The following is a 14,018-nucleotide window of genomic DNA, read 5'->3' on the forward strand; positions in this document are numbered from 1 at the left end:
CCGCATCGTCATCATCATCATCGCTGATGACGTCACCGACATCCGCATCGTCATCGTCATCATCGCTGATGACGTCATCGGAGTCCGCATCGTCATCGTCACTGATGACGTCATCAGTGACGTTACTGATGACATCATCGGCATCGTCACGCGACCCCCCAAGGTCAAGTGACCCTTCCCCAGGTCACTTCACCCACCCCCAGTACCCTTCCCTCCTCCTCCTCAAGAGCTGCGCTCTAATTCGGTGTTACAGGGAGTTGTAAACGGCTATCACTTTTTTTTCTTGCACTATTTAGACACAATTACGCGTTATAAACGTGTTTTTATGCATTTAAACCTCGTTAAGGAATACTAATGCACCTTTCTGAAACAGTTTATTTCCAAAAAAACAATCGATTTCCAACCAGAACGAAGTCTTTCGGTGTCATCATCACCGCCACGAGGTATCACGTAGAAATTTTGCGTCCCTGATTGGATGCAGCCGCTTCAAACGTATTCAAATTGCTCCGAGTTGCTTGCTTATTTCGAGCCGGACCCGACCTCAGCAATTCGTGTCGATCTAGGGAAAGCTAGAGAACAACCCGCCATTAACACCAAAATTGCTGAGAAAGATGCTCGATCTGAAGGGGGCCCCACGCACTCACCGCCCTCACGGCCCTCACCGCCCTCACCGCCCTCACCGCCCTCACCGCCCTCACGGCCCTCACGTACTCATAGCCCTCACGCCACTCACCGCCCTCACGGCCCTCACCGCCCTCACCGCCCTCACCGCCCTCACGCCACTCACCGCCCTCACGCCCCTCACCGCCCTTGCGGCCCTCACACCCCTCACGCCCCTCACGCACTCATGGCCCTCATACCCCTACTGCCCTCACCGCCCTCATGGCCCTCATGGCCTTCACGGCCCTCACGGCCCTCACAGCCCTCACAGCCCTCACGGCCCTCACCGCCCTCACAGCCCTCACGGCCCTCACTCACCCTCACACTCATGAATTTTCCTGGTTCAGAAACTCACTCACCCTCACCTCACCTGTGAAGATGAGGGTGAGTGAGGGTGAGTGAGGGCCCTCATGAGTGAGGTTTGCCGAGGTATGCTCTCAACATGAATTACCACCAACTTCCCTTTTGAGCTCGTACTAGTTACAAAACCCCATCGGGAGCGACACCAGTTTTTTTTTTTCAGCATTGTTTTGTTGTGCGTTGTTTGCGTTTCTGTTGCGAGACGGATATGCTTTTAGACATGGAAATGTGCCAATTTATTCGAGTTTATCTTTCTGTGAAGTTTCCTCTTACATTGATTATGTTCAAGAAGAGCGTGGAAGACCCTCGGCGCAACAGGCTAGCGAGCAACTCAACACAGTTGGTAAGCATGCTTCTTTTGGTCTTTGTTTGCATTGTAGACGTGTGGAAGTTTTGAACATTAGGGAGTTTTAGAATAACGTTTGTGTTAGATAGCGAACGAGAGAGCCGAGACCAGGGGCCCTAAACTCGTGAAACACAAAGTTGGAGCCGAAAGTTGGCGGAGCGCGCTGATTAGACGTCGGCGACAAAAACGCGAAGTCATCGTCGCGGTTGTCCAATCGGTGCGCTCCGTCAACTTCGGCCCGAACTTTGTGTTTGACGAGTTTAGGGCCCCAGGTCGTTTCAGATGAAAGGCTCCATTTTTTAATAATCAGTCCGAGCTGATCGGGAGCACTGCGCGAGCTCTGGCAGTGTGGTACGCGCCGAGCTCGCGCCATCGCCACCTACTGGCATACCGTCTTTGCCAGTATAGACCTTTCTAATGTTTACAAAATCACAGTCCAGCGTGCGATCTTCACAGTCCAGCACGTGCGTGTTCGTCGCTTCGAAAAGCGAGGAATGCACGCGCAATACGCACGAACACTCAAGATGACGCCGGCCACACGCTCTTTCTTGGAAAGGTCTATAGACCAGTGTCCGATATCCTAGCCCCCAGCGATAAAAATGGGAAATAATAATCTCAAACGCAGGCTTTTGTAAAGAAGGGGGGGGGGGGGGGGGGGGGCTGCGCATAAAACAATATTTTTGCTTTTTACAACGCTCTTGGCGTCGGTGCGGTTCTTGGAGATTCATGACAGTGCATTTCTTACCTTCTTGCACTATACTTCGTTTCACCTTATGTCCGAGCGCGGACGATGTTATGAGCCAAAGGGCCAATCAAACAGCGCAAAAAGCGCAACGTCATAGCGTGCTCCCTGCGGTTGATAGGACTAGCCGGCAGAGGAGCACGCAAAGAGGGACGGCGAATACCGGCTATTCCTATCAACTGCAGAGAGCACACCATGACGTTGTGCCTTTTTCGCTGTTTGATTAGCCCTTCGGCTCATAACATCGGCCGCGCTCGGGCCTAGGCTGAAACGAAGTATACGATATGGGCAAAGGTTTCTAAAAGAAACTGAGCCTTTCAAAAAACGCAGCCCCCCTTCTGTGTCATGACGTCAGCATAAACGAAAATGGCGGCGCCCATGGAACAGAGCAGACACTGGTCTATACAACATTCTTCCCCCCTCAAGAGAAGTTGTCCGAAGCGAACCGGGCAGGGGGCCTCCGGACTCGAGAACCTCGTCGCAGCGGAATTGCTGGGTTCACTTGAAGTGGCGATGCTTCCGATGACGAAGCTGAGGGTGTTGAAGCAGGGTCGACTTTGAACTTTGACCATAGAGTAATATAGTAAACGTAAAGAGAGGACACAGGAGCCGATTCGCGGCCCAGATAGTGCGTTTAATACCCTCCGCTACCTGGCGCTTTTCTGCAATTTGGTTAAAATTAATTAAAACTCTTTCTGTGAAAAGTATTTATTCTTCAAATGGCAATGCTTTAAAATTGTTTAAGGTACTTGAAACGACTAAATAGTTTAGATTGAATACGTCACAAAACCACGTGATGAATGGCGCCTGCCATGGCCTGCCTGCCTGCACGCCGTCGCCTCTGCTCGTCCCTGCGTCGTTCGTCTGTGCTGTGCGTGCCGTCCATCTGTGCTTTCTGCTGCATCATGTTCGGTCGACTTTGCATCATCAAGGTGACGCATGACCGCCCGCGTGCTCGCATGCTCGGCGTGAATTCGTGGAGCCGATCGGCTCGAGCTTCTCGCGCTGTTGTTTCTGCCGGGCTGTCTGGCTGCACTTGAACGTGTGTGCATGTTGATTTTCGATGAGATTGTTTTAAAAAAATAATTTAACTTACGACCCGGCACACGACATTGTCCATGGGTTCACAGATGACGGTATTGAACGACCCTCTAACATTGCAGATAGAGCCTTGGTTGTTATGCTGTCTGAAATTTCCAGGAGGTGCGTTTAGCCCCTTGCATACACTGTTGTGCACACTTTAACAACGTCTTCTGTTTAACGCAGTCTCCTCATTTCTCTCATTCGGGAGCTTAAAGGGGCGGTGCAACGATATTCAATTGGAATGTTTTTCACTTTACACGAGCTTACTGGCACTAGTGAAACTCAAGGATACTCGCACGTAACGCCACTGACCAAGAAACTCCTTTGTTGCGCTGTAATTTCGAGGACAAAACCGAGTGTTTTCATTCAATCTCTCCTTCGAAAAACCTGATGACGTAGCTGGGCGGTAGCAGTACCGCCCTGTGACGATATTTGTATACGGTTCATAGATTGGACCCGAGCATGGCGTGGACACTCGATTTGGGCTCGTGATAATCAATAGCTCGAGAAACATTCGGGTAGTGTCCTGTGTCCAATCGCTGCAATGACAACAGCCGAACCATAACAATGTCTGGAACTCAGCGCGTGTCCTGTGCCATGCCAACTCCAGCGCATGACTATGATCAACATTGGCGGCATATAATCGGCTCCAGATCACGGGGCCGCTTGTTCTGGCTGCGAGTTGAGGGAGTGAACTCTGCTCGTTTTTCTTTATTTTTTTTCTGAAACTTCGATTGCGTGTGGTGAAAACGAACGGGTATTTCACAGATCATTAACGTCAGGGATTCGTCCTTAGCGGTATTTGAGTAAAATACAAATATCAGTGCACCGCCTTTTTAAGACTGTTGGCTTCACAGTAAAGGCTGTGGTCTGTGGTTAGGGCGCTTCAAGCGTCAGCTTGGTGGGTGTGATGATAAGCCATTTTTTGAAGTTGACAACGAACACGTTTACTTTGTCTTTAATGTTCCGCACGTTCCCAAAACAACCAAGAGCAATCTCCGAGCCTACAAACTTTGCATTGGAAATGAGGTCATTGAGTGGGTCTTCTATTGTTGAACTTTATTGTTCTATCCATGAGATGAGCTTGCAATTGGCTCCGAAACTTACTGAGAGACACATTTTTTCAAGAACCTTTTTGTAACATGGAAGAAAATTGTGCCCCACAGGTACTGAGTGCCTCACTCTTTCTTACAATCATATCCGTTGTTTACGGCAGTTCCAAAGTAGGAGACAGCCAGAAGCCATCGTTGGGTGGCAAGTTACTATAAAAAGTGTCCTCAAGCTCTGGGTTGAGCTTTCAAGCAGCCATTACTTTAAGTTCTTACTTACACGACGCCTGCAGCAAGGCACACTTGAGAACGTTTTTGGAGCTATATACGGCAAATGCTGGGCTGCTACACAAACCCAAATGTGCATCAGTTCACCTCAGTACTAAAACACCTCCGGATAAAGAGACTGTTCAAACTGTCGGACAATGAAAACGTAGAGGACGACAAGGCTGGGACCTTATAAAGGAGTTGCAAATATCTTCGCACCATGAAAGTTTAATTTCAGACATTGTGGAATGTCTTCCAATTGATAACTTCCCGCCTCTAGAGGATATTTCTGAGCTGGCATCAGACATCAGGTCTAACATAATTGATGACTCGTCCACTTTTTTATTACGTTTGGGGCTATTTGATCAAGCTTTTGCTTGAACAGACAGCTTACAGCTGTGGCTATTCACAGCTGCTATCGGATGAGTCTAATAACTTGACCAGGCCTCACCAGTACTGTCTTGTTCCTAAAGCATACCACGTGCCTGGAAAATTCTTCGGGAACTTAGTAGTACCATCACAAGCTGCCTTTCATTTCATTCAGCAACTAGAAAATCACTTTCTTGCCATAATAGAGAGTTTGACACATGTTCGAGGAGTGTGTGCCGCCTTGTATAGAACACTTTGAGGTCTGGAAGGTTTTAGCCTTTGCCCAGAGGAGTACCACAAAGGGTTTTTAAAATTGTTTTGCAGAATACGCTTGTGTTGACATGTTTGATTGCTTAATTGGATTTTGGACAAAGTTCGGTTGCACTCTTCAGTTCCTAGTAAGAACGAGACAGGTTTAACTGTTAATAGTGTATTAACAGAGGCGGTTGCCAAACCAAAAACAAAAAGTGCTTATTAAGTGGGCGGTGCAGCTTGCTCTCCAAATATTTGTTTCCCCTTTTTCCAGCGAATGTGTATCACGGCTCTCTAACAAATATATTTGTCCGCTTTCTACAAAATTTCGATAGAAAATAGTGTATAGAGGCTAAAAATATTTGAAAGAAAATGTATCCACTTTTGTATCCACTGTCCATAGTTTTTTAGCCGCTTTTTTCTGGAGCCATATTTCTTTTCTGAACAATTTCGGGGAATGTTTAGGGACGTTGAATCTTGTCAGATTTCGAATAGAGTTCTCATTGTTTGGTAATGCCTCGCCCGCAGTGAGTTTGAGGCTATGCAATTTTTTTTTTTTTTATATTTGTCGGAAATTGGGAATTTGTACTATCCGGTGTGTGCTTCGCACTGTTATTATACTCTTATCACTGGTAATGATAGCGATGTCTTATTTATTTTTGCACTTACTTCCCGTACCCGAGTCGGCGTCAAAGTGAATGTATCATACAGCATGTTGTCCGTGGAAAGGTTTTGTTAACTTGGTTCCGCTAAGAATCTATTACGAAGTGTATGATATGCCGAAGCCCTTCATATTCATTTAATTTTGTGAGTATCGATCTCTTTTGTATAAAACGTACAAAGCTTCTGAAGCAAATCATGTATACATGAATGTGGTCCAATAAAATGTGTTCGAACCACTTACTGTTGTTGACCCCAAAATGCTCCACCAGCCAGGAGTCAATGCGGCGATTGTGTAACTTCAATGCTTTACAATGGAAAAAGAACAAGAAATATATATGCTTGTGCTTTGTGCAGTAAGTTGAAATATTCTTTGACACATTTTGCACGGAAACTATCGTAAAAAATAAAGCAAAAGTGCATCAGTATTAAAAAAACAAAAAACAACAGCGGCTTCGGGAGTCACTCCCGAGAGCCGAGCGAGGCGGGAGGAAAGAGAGAGAGAAGGGTACCGGAGAACCGGGGCAGAAACGCCCAAACCGAACCGAAACTAACTTGACCGGAAACGGAATCAGATTATACTTAATACCGCCCGATAGGAGCGCTACCTGTCACTAATCTATCTGGGCCGCTGGGGCCTATGGCAGTGTCCGCTCTTTACCTTGTGTATATTACTCTATGCTTTGACTTTGAAGCCGGGGTATCGACCACTGAACTAGCCTGGCTTGTCGTGGGATTGGCAGGCATTTCTTGAGATGCCGTTCCTTCTTGAGATGCTGGCGAATCGCCGAATTTACAGTCTATTTCTGCTTCGCACGGCGAGGTGCTGGGTGGCTCCCGAGGTGTCTGCCGACGTCTCTTGTGGTCTGCATGCACGAAGCGTACCTTTCCGTGTACCTGTACAAGATAAGTCACAGGGCTGACGACCTTCACCACCACCCCTTCCTCCCAGGAACACTGGCCTTGTACCGTCTTGACAAACACGTTGTCGCCCTGTGTAAATGATCGCATTGGAGCACGATCCAAGTCGATTGTTTGTTTCTGTCGTGACTGTTTGTCGCGCATGTCACCAGTAAAGTTGGGCCTCAACAACGAGAGTTGAATTCGTGGTTGCCCCTTCAGAGATAGTTTTGTCACCGTTGATGGCGTGTTTCTGTAAGCCATAAGGAAGTCGGAGAGCTTCTCTTGTAAGCTTCGCATGGACTTGGTGAACTGATCATGAAGAACTTGCTTCAGCAACGCTTTTTTTTTTGTGGTTTGGACTACCCTTTCGGCTGCTCCGTTTAAAGCGGGATGGTAAGGAGGCGTTTTTATGTGTTTAATTAGATTTCGTTTCATGAATTCCGCGAATTCGTGAGAGGAAAATTGTGGCCTATTGTCACTTACAATTTCCTCCGGCAGTCCGAAGTTTGCAAAGACAATGTGAAATTTTTTCAGTGTCTTGGCGGTGGTCATGGAACGCATTGGAAAGACTTCCAGCCACTTAGAATAAGCATCCACGATAATCAAGAAGTTGACGTCATTCTTGGTTGCGAAGTCAATGTGGATGCGTTGCCAGATTTGTTGTGGATACGTCCATGGATGTAGAGGTACGACCGGAGCGGCTGCCTGAACAACTTGGCAAACCCTTGCAGCCTCGAACACACTCTTCGATGTCTTTGTCGAGATTCGGCCACCAGACGAATCCTCGTGCTAGCATCTTCATGCGGCACATGCCGGGGTGTTCTTCATGTAGCAAGGATAGAGGACTGTACTTTGAAGTTTTGTCGGTATTATGACACGCAGCCCCCATGTCAGGCAACCTTCTTCTACTGAGAGTTCACTTCTACGAACATAAAATGACTGCAGCTCTGTCACGTGTTCAGACGTTGGCCACCCTCGCAGCGTGAAGTGCAGAACTCGGCTAAGCAAGTTATCCACCGACGTTGCTTTGCTTACTTCCATGGCAGTTATGGGTGTGGCATGGAAGAGCGCCAAACACTCCTTCTCTGCGTCTTCCGACAACCTAGGCAAAGGAAGACGTGAGAGCGCGTCTGCTGATTCGTTGTCCTTGCCATGTCGATAACAGAGTCGGTAGTTGTAGCCTGACAGAAGCAACGCCCATCGTCGATTTGAGCAGCGGCCAAGGTTGGAGCGGCCTTGTCGTGAGCCAGAATTCCCAAGAGAGGCTGGTGGTCTGTGTATATTGTAAAGAATCTTCCATGGAGATAACGGTGAAATCGTTTCAGGCAAAATATGATAGCCAGGGCCTCTCTTTCTCCTTGAGCGTAGTTTTTTTCCGCGGGTGTTAATGTTCGCGACGCAAAGGCAATAGGCACTTCCGCACCCTCTGACGTCTTGTGGAACAGAACAGCTCCAAGTCCGTAGGCTGATGCATCGCAAACCACCCCGATCGGTTTGTCTACGTCATAATATGCCAATGCTGAGCTGTTGACTACCAGATCTTTTGTTGCTTGGAAGGCTTTCTTGCAGCTGCTGTCCCATTTCCAGTGATATCCTTTCTTCAGGAGCTCGTACAATGGCGACGCCGGGTCAGCTAGATTGCGCAGAAACTTTCCGTAGAAGGTCAGCATTCCGAGATAAGCCTTAAGTTCCGTCACGTTGGTAGGTTCTGGCGCTTCTGTGATTGCCTTGACCTTGCTTTGTGCGGGCTGGATGCCTTTTGCGGAAATTTGGTGTCCCAAATACACAACTGAGTCCGCAAAAAACTTGCACTTCTCCTTTCTGAGGGTCAAGTTAGATTCGGACAGTCTTTGTAGAACAGAGTGCAGGATTTTGCTGCACTCTGCCATATCTCTGCCAGCGATGATGAAGTCATCAATGTAACAACACGTCTGTGCAATTCCTTGCAGGACACGGTCCATCATTGATTGAAAGATGGCAGGTGCGCTTGCTACTCCAAAAGGAAGTCGCTGGTACTCAAACAGTCCCAGGTGTGTATTGATGGTCAGCAGGTGTTTCGACGTGTCACTGAGCTTGACTTGCTGGTACGCTGACGACAGGTCGAGAACGCAGAACACTCTCCCCCGACCAATGTGCTGAAGATGTCCTCTGGATGTGGCAACGGGTAGTGATCCATCTTGAGAACCGGGTTGATGGTCAACTTATACTCACCGCACAACCGAAGGCTTTCTCCTCCGTTTTTCGGTACCACAACTAAAGAAGTGGCCCAGTCGCTTTGAGAAACGTGACGCAATATGCCATCTTTTTCAAGCTTTCGCAGTTGTGCTGTCACCGCTTCCTTGAGGGGCAGAGGAACAGGACGTGCCTTGCAAAAGACTGGAGTGCTGTTTTCCTTAATGACAACCTGTGCCTTATAATCGCGTACCATGCCAGGGAAACTGTCGAAGACGTTCGGATACTTCTTTCGAAGCTGTTCCACGTGACTTGGTCTTGAACAGTGATGCTGCAGATAGCCGTCCAGTCCAGCTTCAGCTTCCGGAGCCAGTCGCGACCTAGGGGCACTGGTGGACTTCGACCTTCGCTAGCTACTACAAACAAGTCGAGTGTTTCCTCTTGCCCGTTATATTGGACTTTTGCTGAGATCTTTTCTTTTACCGACAGCCGCTCACCGGAGTAAGTGCGAAGAGCTACTTTGGTTTCCAGGAGCTCTTTCTGGGGAAAGTGTTTAATAAAAACTTCTGGTATGATAGAGACCGCCGCTCCCGTGTCGATCAACATGAGTAGAGGAACTCTGTCCACCTCTACGAAAACTTGAAATCCTGGTGAAGATTTCATACACGTGTACACGGTCAGTAGGTCTTCATCCTCATCATCAGACTCCTCAAGGATTTGAACGTTGCGCTCTGGAGTCTTTCCAGGCGTGTTGCGACACATCTTCCGGAGACGTCCAGTCTTGTAGCAGGTCTTACAGCGATACGATTTAAAACGACATTCGTGGGGTTCATGCTCATTTCCGCAACGATAGCAACTTGTTTGCGAAGTACGTATACCCATGATCATGAGACGTGCTTCTCCCATGACCCCTGTTCTCAGGAGGTGACACCTTTTTATGAATAGCGTTCACTGCTTTGAATTCTTTGTGCATGTCCGCCGTTTGTTTTGCTGCTGCTGCTTTTTCCCGCGCTACCTTGCAAGCGACTGCGAAACTTAGCTTTTCTTCAGCAAACGCAAACAGTCCCTTCTGAGTTTCTTCGTCCCTCAGGCCATATACCAGCCTGTCCCTGAGAGCACTTAGCAAAAATGTTGCAAAATCGAGACAAACTCTTGAGGGCCATAATGAAATCCTCCACGGACTCATGTTCTAGCCGACTCCGTTGGTTGAACCTACAGCATTCGGCTATTACAGACCGTTGCGGGCCGTAGTGCTCCTCTAATAGAGTCTTTATCTCGCTGTCCGTCTTAGAGCCTGGCAAGTCTGGGGCTGCTAGGTTTTTGAGGACTTCGTATGTTCGATCGCCGATGGCTGTTAGGAATGTTACTGCCTTTTTCTCTTCTTTGATGCTGTTCGCAGCGACGAAAAGCTCAAAACGCTCAACGTAGGTCTCGAAACTCTGAGAGGCCTCGTCGAATTCTAGCACCTTCCCGAGGTGTGGCATTTTCGTACACTGCGACGTTCACTACGTTGAGAAGTAAAGAGAACTGCTGCACATACTATTTCCTTGGGGTCCTTTCAGCACGTGGCTCTTCCCGCTGCTCGCTGCGGGTTCTTGGCTTAGCACCATAGCCGTGATCCAGGTCCCCGTTCCTTCGTGAGATGCCGATGACCTCCGACGACAGGTAACCAGTATTCTCGTCACCAATGTTAGATCGCGAACGAGAGAGCCGAGACCAGGTCGTTCCAGATGAAAGGCTCCATTTTTAATAATCAGTCCGAGCCGATCGCGAGCACTGCGCGAGCTCTGGCAGCGTGGGACGCGCCGAGCTCGCGCCATCGCCACCTACTGGCACACCGTCTTTGCCAGTATACAACAGTTTGCAACCTCAAATAAGTAACGTCGTCGCTACTGCGAATGCGCAGACCCAAAGTGAGCATTGGGGCTTGGGCTTTGGGAACCTTTATTTCTTGGAAATAGCGTTGGTACCGCAAATGGCGGCGCCCACGACATCCCCGTTGATCACGTCTTCGACGCCCGCCGCCCGCTCGGGACTGCGGGAGTCGCACTTGGCGACCGCGACCGCGACCGCGGTTGGTATAGTCAAAGCGCACTGAAAATGTCACATACCGATGAATTGAAAGCTCAAAGCTATCAAAGCGTGTGTACTTATGATCGCGGCAGAAATGTAAACAGGCCGGGGTAGTGAATCGTTGTGGCTTCGGAAGTACAACAGAGCAGCTTGGCAGTGACAGAAACATGCGGCACTGAGTATAAAACAACTATAAAAATGTTATTCCAGACGAAAAACTTCAAAAGAAAAGCTATCGCAACATCAGGGTGGCACTTAAAGTGGAAGATGCTGGGGTTTGGGTCCCCGGCAGAGAAACGCTTTTGCCATCCGTAACGCGAGATAAAGTAGCGCCCGTTATTCCAAAACTCCCTCTATTCTCGAGACACTTTTGCTTGTTAAGCTATTTTTTTTAACTAGTGCTTGTTTGACCTGTTTTTATGTTTGGAACTGTGCTTGAAAAGTGTAGCTTATGTCAACAGGGCACACTTACTGAATTCCGTAATCGTACCTTCAATCCATTTCTTAGAAAATGTCTTACTGGTTTAGCAGTGGACTGATGTGGTCCCACTATAAATTGATTACATTGATCATACTTCATTTCATTTGAGAAGTTACACTTCCATAGTATTCGGTTCATGCAGAGCTACTATGCCTTTGCAGTCAAAATGGTTCAAAAATATCTATATAAAACGCGTGACAGCATGCGACTAGTTTTGAAGTTATGGAAGTGGACAGGATGGTACTGTTAAGGCAAACTTTGATCCCCTGACTTTCCCGAATTGATCTGAGTTTACATACCTACTATGTATTTGTTGACTAAACTAAATGAAGTGTTGTTAGGAATCCCACAAACATAAAGGTGATATTAATTTTACATTATTCAATTTCAAGGTTCTTCAGAAGGTTGACGCTTAATAAGTTTTGAAGGCAGTTAGGCTCATGATGAAGACAGGAAACAAAGGAAATCCAGCCTCTTAATTTTATTTTCTTCAGTCTGAAATTCAAAAATGCTCGAGTCATCTATCGAATGGCTTTAGCCTTAATCACTGTCTGTGGTGACATCATCCTCCATCTTTGCTGTGCCGCCGATTAACTCTTTTTGTTTGTTTTGCTGTTCATTTCAGGATTTCAAGCAAGAAGTATGCCATTATGCTTTGGCACATTCAAGACTCAGTTTGTGACAGTGTTCAGCATCAAGATGCCTTCATAACAGGAGCAAGTGTACCCCAAGACCCTTTTTTGCACAATAAAATGTATAAAGGCGCCACCATACCCTGTGTGCTCATGCAGATGGCCTATGTGACAATGCACCAATAAGCCAATACACCAATAGGCCCATACACCTATAGGCCCAAACACCTATAGGCCCATACACCTATATGCCGATACACCTATTTGCCGATACACCCATAGGTGTCAATAAACCGATAGGCTATGCGAATTCTCTATGGGAATTTTCGCTAGGGGATACCCGGAACTGTAAAGCCAAGGCTATCGGCGCGCAGGCGCAGTACCGGCTTCTTCATTGCGGAGGACTTAGCGGAGAGAGAAACGCGGTCTATGAAATTGAATGCGCGACCGCGCGTCTCTTTCCAAAATTCGAAGCGCCCCATTCGAAATGCCACACAGTGCACTCTGGGAACTGGTTGACCACTCAGTTTCGGTTTCGATTGAGGAGCTTCAATCCATGCTATAACGCCGTGACCGAATGCGCTGTTTGCGTTTTCGATTGTCCGACTTCCCACGAATGTACAACACTCTAAGCATTCTCGAGAAGGAAGATCGGGGCAGTTTTCTTGGTTCCCGACATGCCGGATATTGTGCCTGCGTATGCATGCGAACGTAGTAAGACGTGACTTAGTCCCGTCTCCCCACGATTGTATCTTTGAGCTCACTTTCAATAATCCTGAGTAGTACCAGTGAACCAATTTTGAAATGCGATCAATTTGAGCCCTACACGTATTTGGTTTGCCAAACGTCCGCTTCGCGTTACTTCATTCAGTAAAAAACAAGCCCATCTCACAGGATACTCACAGTTGAGCCCGACGTTGACGCATGAGCTTTTAGGGAAATGCAATCAATTCGAACTCATTACTGCACAAAAGTTACTATAAAGTCCTCCTCGTGTCAGCATATATCTCCCACTAAAATTTTATGCTCGATTGGGGATTCAGTTTTCGCAAACGCCGATATTGGCTGGCTACGACGGAGTCCCTAACATGCGTCCCCACACTCCTTGCGCAGCCTTTTTATACGAGCCTTTACCGACCCCCAAGATCTGTGTCTGAATGGTGGTTTTGAAATATCCCGGCATACTTAGTCAGAAAGAAAGCAAACGTATAACAAATCTTACGGCCATTAGCAACCGCCAAATGCGCTTGCAATTCTTTAGTTCATTTGGCGCACCGCATAGGTGCGCGTGCAGTCCGCGAACTGTGCGACATTCTTCACGGAAGTGCTCGACTGTTGATTTCTTTAAAACTGTTTGTGTGTGTGAATGTGCTTATATGATTGGCAGAATAACTTCATGCGATCAGTGTTGGGTAAAGTACATCTAAAAGGTACTTCAAGTAAAGTACAACGTAAACGAGACGTGATGTACTTTAAGTAAAGTATTAAGTACACTGGGAGCAATGTAGTTGAAGTAAAGTACTATGAATACAATGTACTTTCGAAGTAAAGTACAAGTATTTTAACACAATCTTTCATGATGCCCTTTAATTCCCCTATACAGCGATTTTTTTAACTGGTATGCATTGCCCAGGGGTAATCAGGGGTACATGACCTATTTTCAGAAACAGCGGCGAATATTTGACAAAGTCAAGTGGCCACAGAGTAGTTATTTCGGGAATAGAACCAAATTCAGAAGACCCTCTTCTGAATTTGGCGCCCCTTGCACTGGATTGTTGCACTCAAGGGGGTTAAACGTAAAAGGAGAGAACATGGCGTCAGCCCCGTCGCTTCCGCAAGCAATCCTCCAATAGAGAAAAGTCCTCTCCTTAACAAAAAAAAAAAAAAAAAAAAAAAAAAAAATGGGTGTGCCGGTGATAATGGATCATAATGTGACACCTGAGATTTGGGTGCGAAAAAATTAAGGAAC

Source organism: Ixodes scapularis, unplaced genomic scaffold (genome assembly GCF_016920785.2).
Source record: "Ixodes scapularis isolate PalLabHiFi unplaced genomic scaffold, ASM1692078v2 PGA_scaffold0__279_contigs__length_252992795, whole genome shotgun sequence".
Classification (NCBI taxonomy): Eukaryota; Metazoa; Arthropoda; class Arachnida; order Ixodida; family Ixodidae; genus Ixodes; species Ixodes scapularis.